Here is an 8,137-nt window from a genome sequence, read left to right as displayed (position 1 = left end):
TAAAAATCAGAGGTAAGTATAAGGAAGAAAATGGAAATCATATGGGTGCCTTTAAACCAGAGAAAACATTTAAAACCATTTTGTATCATTGCTTCTAGTCCTTGTGTGCGTGCCTGCAGGCATGCTCATGTACACATTAGCTTTCATCCAACTTAGGGCCATATAGTTATATACTATGTATTTAAAGATAAGCACAGATAGTCTAGTAGGAGTGTTAAAATATAACAAAAGTTATAAAATAATAAGATAATATATGCACATCATAAAAAAGATAATCGGCTATGAGAGTTCAGAGAGAATAAATTCATTTTTAACTTGGTTTCAGAATTAAGGGAAGATAGGAACTAGGTTAGGCTATATGCACTCCAGACAGACTGCTGTGAGAAAGAAGGTAATCTCAGATAAGACAATGGAGTTGAGGGATAGCAAGGGAAGCAGGTGCACGGTGTGTCGATTCACCAACCCAGGGTAAGCAATGCATTTGGACGCTCCCCCTGATCTACTTTCTCTGCCTGGCCTGGGATTCCCAATATAGTGAAAATATCAAAACTTGTATACTTATTTGCCATTAAAATATATTGACATTTTTAAGCAATTGCTGAAAGAGATAAGGGATGGAAGCTTCCTAGTGTTGACAGACAGTATCCTGTCCCTGGCGATGTCAGTGTAGAGCAAACTATTTTCAGATCTCATGTGGAGCAGAGAGCAAATCTTTGAACAAGAATAGGGGGTTTAAACCTCAACCCTATCTTCCCTTTCCCCTGTGAGTAGGAGAATAGAAAGTTGTTGACCTTACAAAGAGATGGCAGATTTGGAGAACATCATCATTCAACAGCCAGCCAGCCTTAAAGATCATATTGGGGAAGAAAACCAACAACCTTTCCATCAAGGTCATATATGGACCTCCATATGCATGGACTGCACTATGAGCCCTGCCCGGGCAAAGACTGTGACTTCACAATAAGGACTCTAAAACAAGATGCAGCATAGGGTTTGCTGAACAAAAATAGAGTAGCACATATGGGAGACAAATCCATTCTGAGTCATGTTATCTCTAGTTATTGAGTAATAGAATACAATTATTGCCAGTTTTTTCCCAAGGAGGAACTGAAACGGTGTTTCAGAGCCTGCTGGATGTTCATTGTTTTTGAGTTGTTCGCCCAAGACATGGCTGTGCTCACGGGGCCCTGCATGCTCAGCCTGGTGGTAGGAGCCCAGCTCAGCACCTCTCAAGACTTTCTGGAGGAAAATCAACTCCCTGAGACTTTAGAGAGAGCTGGAGACTCTATTGAAGATTGTATGGGAAAGGAGGGGAATGGTTAAAATACACACGGTGCCTAAAGTCCTGATAAAAACCTCACTAACCACAACTGTTTTTCTGCTGAGGTTTCTCTTCTTCATCAGCCAACTCATCTCTTTCTTAGCCCTTTCCCCAACTGCTCCCGCTGGCCTGCTGGTTTGATTTCTGCTCTAAGAACCCTCTCCTCTTCTGATCTGTCTTTTATTCACCATAGAGTTACTTAAAGTGTCTACTTCAGTTGCCTGCTTCTCTTGAGGGTGTCAGGAAATTGTAAATTACTTTTTCCCTAATGCAAATTACACACACACACACACACACACACACACACTAAGATTTGTTATTTTCAAAATGTCTGCTTAATGATTTTCAACAAATCCTTCATATTCTTCAGAGAGGAGCTTGGGTGTACATAAGCACTCCATTAGGTACTGTTGTAAGGGTGTGCAGGTCCAGCTTACCTCACTATTACGGTCAACACTTTGACAACCCAGAGGTTGATCAAACCAGGTAAGAAGACTCATTCCATTTTTCTCATACTTTACTTTTACTGCAATATTATGTATCCTATAGTTGAGAGTGGAAGGTTAGACCAGTCAAAATCATTAAGTTTCTCAAATTCTACTACAAGTTTCGAGTATAAGAGTGGCTTGATCAGAGCTATGCTCCAGGAAGTCCAAACAGGCAGTGCTGTACTGGTGGGGAGAGAGGCTAAAGTTGGAGAGTCCAGTTCAAAACTTGCAGTACTTCTGTGGTCCCTTGAAAGCTATCCATTGAAGGGAACCTGAGATAATTCTCCAAGTTCTAATGCAGCCAGATGAGGCATTTTCTTTTCTTTTTTTGGTACTCTTTGTTATTTCCCATTTGGTTTTACAACTAGAGAGGGAGTACTTTATAAACTTGATTTGAGTAGTTTGATCAATGGAAAAGCAGAACTCTTTTTTAAAATTAATAAATTGGAATTTTGATTTATAAATCAGCAATAATAAATATATTATTATGAATTCATTTTGGAGAGTCTGAACACTTTCCTGGGCCAGTAGAACAGAAAGAGTGAAAATATTTTAACATTAAATTAAATATTTAAATACAAAACATTTAAAGATGGAGGTATCGGTGAGGCATAGTCAGCCATGCTTCTCCCTACCCTACTTTGTATTGTTTAGTTTCCACAGGGCCTTTCAAAGATATTTAATCTTTGTTCTTCGGTTTCCTGATCTGTGCAGGGAAGATAATACTTGTCTTAAAGTATTGTTTTAAGAATCAAATTGGCCTTGGCTGGTGTGGCTCAGTGGATTCAGTGCTGGCCTGTGAACTATTCCCAGTTGGGGCACATGCCTGGGTTGCGGGCCAGGTTCCCAGTTGGGGGCATGGGAGAAGCAACCGATCGATGTTTCTTGCCTTTTCTTTCTCTCTCTCTTCCCCTGTCTCTAAAAATAGATAAATAAAATCTTTAAAATGAGAGAGTCAAGTTGTCAGAAGAAGAAAAGAGAAATATAAAAAAGTAAAGTACAATAAAAATTTAAAGGGATAAAAAAGGTCAACCAAAGATTGTGAACAAAAATTGTTTGGGCCTATATTCCCAAAGGGCCATCCTAACTATGCTGAAGGGTAAAACACATTTAATTTATAGAAAATGTATGTCCCCTTCTATCCATGTTTGCTCTAGCGTGCTCCATTCTTGGGCTTTGTAAATCTGGGAATTTATCCAAAGAAACACGAAACACTATGCATACCCCTATGTTTATTGCAGTGTTATTTACAATAGCCATGATTTGGAAGCGGCCCATGTGTCCCTCAGTACATAAGTGGATAAAACAGCTATGATAAATGTACATAATGGAATACTGCTCAGTCATTAAAAGGAAGAAAAATTTGCCCTTTGTGACAGCATGGATGGACCAGGAGAATATTTGCTAAGTGTAATAAACCACTCAGAGAAAGACAATTACCATATAGTTTTACTCATATGTGGAATCTAATGAACAAACAGAACTAATATGCAAAACAGAGACAGACTCAGAGATAGACAGCAGGCTGACAGCTCTGGGCTGAGGGGATTTGAGGCAGGGTGGAGGGATCAAGCAAAAGGAAAAAGAGAAAGAACTCATGGCCACAGACAACAGTGTGGTGATTGCAGGGAGGAGGGCAATGGGTAGAGGTGGAAGAGGGTATGGGGGATACGTAGTAATAGAAAAAAATACAACAAAATAATGTAAAAAGTAATAAGGAAAATAACCTTTAAAATGTTGAGAAATATTTGTATTAGATTTGTATTATTTCTGGGATAAAATTTCTAGTTGATATAAATTAACACTATCAAAGTTTTATTAAATGTCTGGAAAGATGTCCAACTGAGATGAGTAACATCAGATGTTCTGTTTGGGGTAAGTAGTTCTCTGTGCACCGTAAATACAATGCTTCTTAGTACCATTTAATAATCTCAGTGCCCGAGTCTCCCTCTGCCAGCACAAATGCCACACTTCAGCCTTGCTTGAAAATGTGTACCGTTGCTCCCACTGATATATCTGTTCTAGAAAGAAACAGGCTTTCATTTCCAGGACTGTCAAATGAGGAGCTTTCACAAGAATTCAGAGATTCACTCTATTATTGCACATCATAGAACTCATGCCTGTAGCTTGAAAATAGAAGTCTTTGGTGTAGGCATTTGCTTGTTTGACAGTTCTGTTCTAAATCTTGAAACTGGTGGTACTGTAAAGTGCCTGTCTGACAATGGTGTACCAGGGCTTAGTCATGCAAAATAATTATTGTTCACGGTTCCTTAGCTGAAGTCAATAGCTCCCTGCAAAACACAACATAATGCAGAGATCTAAAGTTACTAAATCAAAACCGAGAAAAAGAAGAATTTAAAAGAGGTTTGGCAGAATAAAATAGTTTCTACAAGATTTGCCCGGTGATTTCTCTCAGCACACAGAAGGCTCTAATATTTCTAAAAACGGCTCTGTGATAGAAATGATGGTAACTTTTATTAGTATGTTCTGGTGATTGTTGTCAGTGAACTTAGATGATATTAAAGAAACAAAAGCAGTCATGGAGATACTATCCAGTGGGGCACGGTGCTTGTTTTCCAAACTTGAAATAATATGTTCAGGTTTGCTTCTGGGAATTCATTGTATTAAAGTCTCCAATATGCCATCTACACTGAAGGGACTGGTTAAATGAACCAGATCTTGTAACTAAATTTTGTGACTGGAGTGTCAGGATGCCGCCCCTGGACCATGGGGTCCATGAATCAGTGTAGTGCGTATGCTGGGAACGTCAACATTAATCCCACAAGTGAAGAATTATATCTCCACGTTGCCTGCAGTATTTGCCAGAGAATCTTGGCAAGATTAGGTGTTGCTGCTTAACTGCTTGAAATGAAAGGGATGATGTCCTTTTTAACCCTTGGCAGACAATTGCACTTACGCATGTCCCTCTTCTGGGAAAAACACGCAATTTTTCACTTCCTCAGAAGAGAGAGAAACACAGGAATAAGTTAGGATTGTGCAGACCCCTCTCTATAATATATTTATCTACATCTTTCCTTCCACACTTTCCATCTGATATTAAGATGAACTGGTAGAGGTGAATATGTCATTATTTTAGGCTTAGCTCATTGCCATCTTTCACAGTTAATGAATTTTTTCAAATCCACTCTTTATTGAGGTAGAATTTGTATACGGTGGAGTGCACAGATTTTAAGTGTGCAGTTCAGTAAGTTTTGACAATTATAGGCAGTACTCTCATGTAACTAATATCCTGAACATTTTCATCACTCCAAAAAGGGTTTTTACCCTCTTTTTTAGCCAATCACCACCCCATCTCTTTGGGAATAACCACCTTTCTTATTTTTATTATCATAGTTTTAGTTGTTTTTGAAGTTTATCTAAATGAAATTGTACAGTATATAGTCTTTTGTGTCTCTTTTACTTAACATAGTATTGAGATTTGATAATATTATTGTATGTATTAGCTTATCAGTTTATTGTGATGTAGCTAATATTAGTCTATGCATACACCATGATTTATTTTTTCCACTTTTCTGCTGATAGACATTTACATGTTCTCATTTTTTGGTAATTATGAATAAAGCTGTAGAAAAAGTCTTAAGCTCCCCTTTTTGTGTCTCTAGGTGCTCACTTCTCTTGAAATCCAAATGATCAATTATTTTCTCTTATGGATAGTAATTGTTGTGACTGGTCTACAAGATCTTTACCTAACCCAAGGTCATAAAGATATTTTCTTCTAGAAGTTTTCAAGCTACAGGCATGAGTTCTATGATGTGCAATGATAGCGTGAATCTTTGAATCCTTGTGAAATTTCCACCTGGCAGTGGAACTGTTGGGCGAGAGCCTAGATCTGTGCTTACCTTTGAAAGAAAGTAGGAGACAGTTTTCTAGCGTGGGTGTTCCCTTTCCTTCTCTCACAGCCAACACATGAGCATCCCATTTGTTTCACACATTCACCAGTATTTGATTGTGTCTGCCTATTCATTCTTGCCATATTAATGTCTTGGCAGAAGTATCTTGTTGTTGGTTTTAAATTCCATATCTTTAAAACTAAAGACATTTAATACCTTTGCATATGCTTCTTAGCCATTAATATCTCTTCTTTTATGAAGTGTCTGTTCAAATCTTTTGTGTATTTTTCTATTTTAAATGTATTTTTGTCTCAACTATTGTTACAAGTATTCTTGGTGTAGTTTGCATACAAGTTATTTTTCAGATAAATATATTAAGAATATTTTTCTTCTGGCCCTGGCTGGCATAGCTCAGTGATTGAGCATGGGCTGCGAACCAAGGTATCGCAGGTTCGATTCCCAGCCAGGGTACATGCCAGGGTTGCAGGCCACAGCCCCCAGCAACCACACATTCATGTTTCTCTCTTTCTCTTTCTCCTTCCCTTCCCTCTCTAAAAATAAATAAATCTTTTTAAAAAAGAATATTTTTCTTCCATTCTGTGGTTTGCCTATTCATTTTTTTTAAATTACATGTTTTGGTGAGTAGAAGATTTAATTTTTTTATGAAATCCAAATTATTTTCTCTTACAGAATAATTTTTGGATCTGGTCTAAGAAGTCTTTTTCTACTCCAAGGTCATGAAGATATTTTCTTCTAGAAGTTCTATAGTGTTAAGCTTTAGGACAATGATCTATCTTGATTAATCATCTTGATTTAATTTTAGTGTATGGTGTGAGCTAGGTGTTAAAGTTTTTTCCAGATGGCTATCCAGGTGCTGAAAACTTTCCTTGCTCCATTGAACTGCTTCAGCATCTTTGTCAAAAATCAAGTGACCAATTAGTGTGACTCTGCTTCTGGATCCCATTCTATTCTTTGATTTACTTTTTTATCCTATCCTATACTCTCTGGATTAGCGGCATGAGTTTTATCATTTTTTTTTTAGGTTTGTCCCTGTAATTGTGGCTACTTTTATGCCCTGCAGGTAGGTTATTAGGTTCAGAGTTTATTTTTGAAGTCACTACAAGGTCCAAATTGCTCTGGATATGAGTGTCTCTGTATAAGATAGGAGAAATAAGAACTCCCTTATTGGATTGTTGGGAGAGATAATCTAGTATGCCCTTAATATATATTATAATTCTAAAATAATAATTGTATGTTTAGAATGTTGCATATTTTGATTCAGTTTTTTGTTTTCCTTAATCTTAAGATGAATAATATCATTTATGTTTACTGAAATCTCCAAAAAGGGTATGTGCCCTCAGTTTTAGATTGTGGGGACACCTAGTCTGTGGATTTAGGGGGAAAAGATCTAAGATACTCATAATCATGAGTGATGGGTACCTGATTCCTTTCTACTTACAAGAAACCTAGTCTAATGATAATGGTGATTCTTTCTGGCATTTCTCTTTTGTCTGTTTTTTAAAAAGACAGAGCTACTAGAATTCTAATGCTTTATTCTTCCAGACCTTTCTCATTCGATCTTTCTTTGCTGTGCCAGCTACTCATTGCTGAATGAATGACCTTTGCTCTCCCTAACCAAAATCAATGGCCTTTTAAACTGTTTTAATACCTACTAAGGAACTACTTGTCCCAAAGTTGGGTACAGGTTTCCTGATAGATTTCTTCATAGGCTGAAAATGGTGGTGAGGAGCAAGGCTCAAAGTCTGAACCCTTCTCTTTACCCACACTAAAGCAAGCCAAATAATAATAATTCTTCCTCTTCCACACTCATTTAAGAGCAAATAACAAAGATGTATATAAAGTATAAATTCTTTCACAACCTTTTTCCTGTTATTACCCTAGTTCATACCCCAATTTTCATTCTCATTTCTAAACTGAAATCTTTTCTTTCTCAAGTTTAGTGGCAACTTTTTACTTTTGGGGAATCTTGTGTTTACTAGATTGAAACTCCTCGAGCACAATTATTTGATTTTATTTATCTTAGTTTCAGATTGTAGCATCCAGCTGAAAGCATTGTATTTATTCCCTAAGTGCCTGTTGTAGTAAATTTATTCCAATCAAGTGCTGATGTTGTACCAAAGACAGTGTCATATATATAACAGACAGGCATAGTTTATTGATAGCAGGGACTCAGTATTTATTCATTGATCAGTTAAGTCTGAATATGTTTTATAACTGAGTATCAGATGAATCAGGTACTCCTTTTCTTTTCAAAAGCATGTTAGAACTGCTCATCTGGAACTCCGTAGAGCAAATTGTTTAAGTTACAGCTGTCTGTACCCTTTTCTGTAACATTAGCCATAAGATTGGGGCCATATCCTCATAATAAATGAAAGGGTCTTTTAAATGCTTGTAATACAGAAGTCCTGTGGTGAGAATTCCAAATAGACTTATCTCAAATTCCGTCCTATTTCAGT

Source organism: Phyllostomus hastatus, unplaced genomic scaffold (assembly GCF_019186645.2).
Source record: "Phyllostomus hastatus isolate PE091 unplaced genomic scaffold, TTU_PhHast_1.1 phas_scaffold_93, whole genome shotgun sequence".
In the NCBI taxonomy this organism is placed as follows: Eukaryota; Metazoa; Chordata; class Mammalia; order Chiroptera; family Phyllostomidae; genus Phyllostomus; species Phyllostomus hastatus.
Note: the sequence above shows the minus strand (reverse complement) of the source record.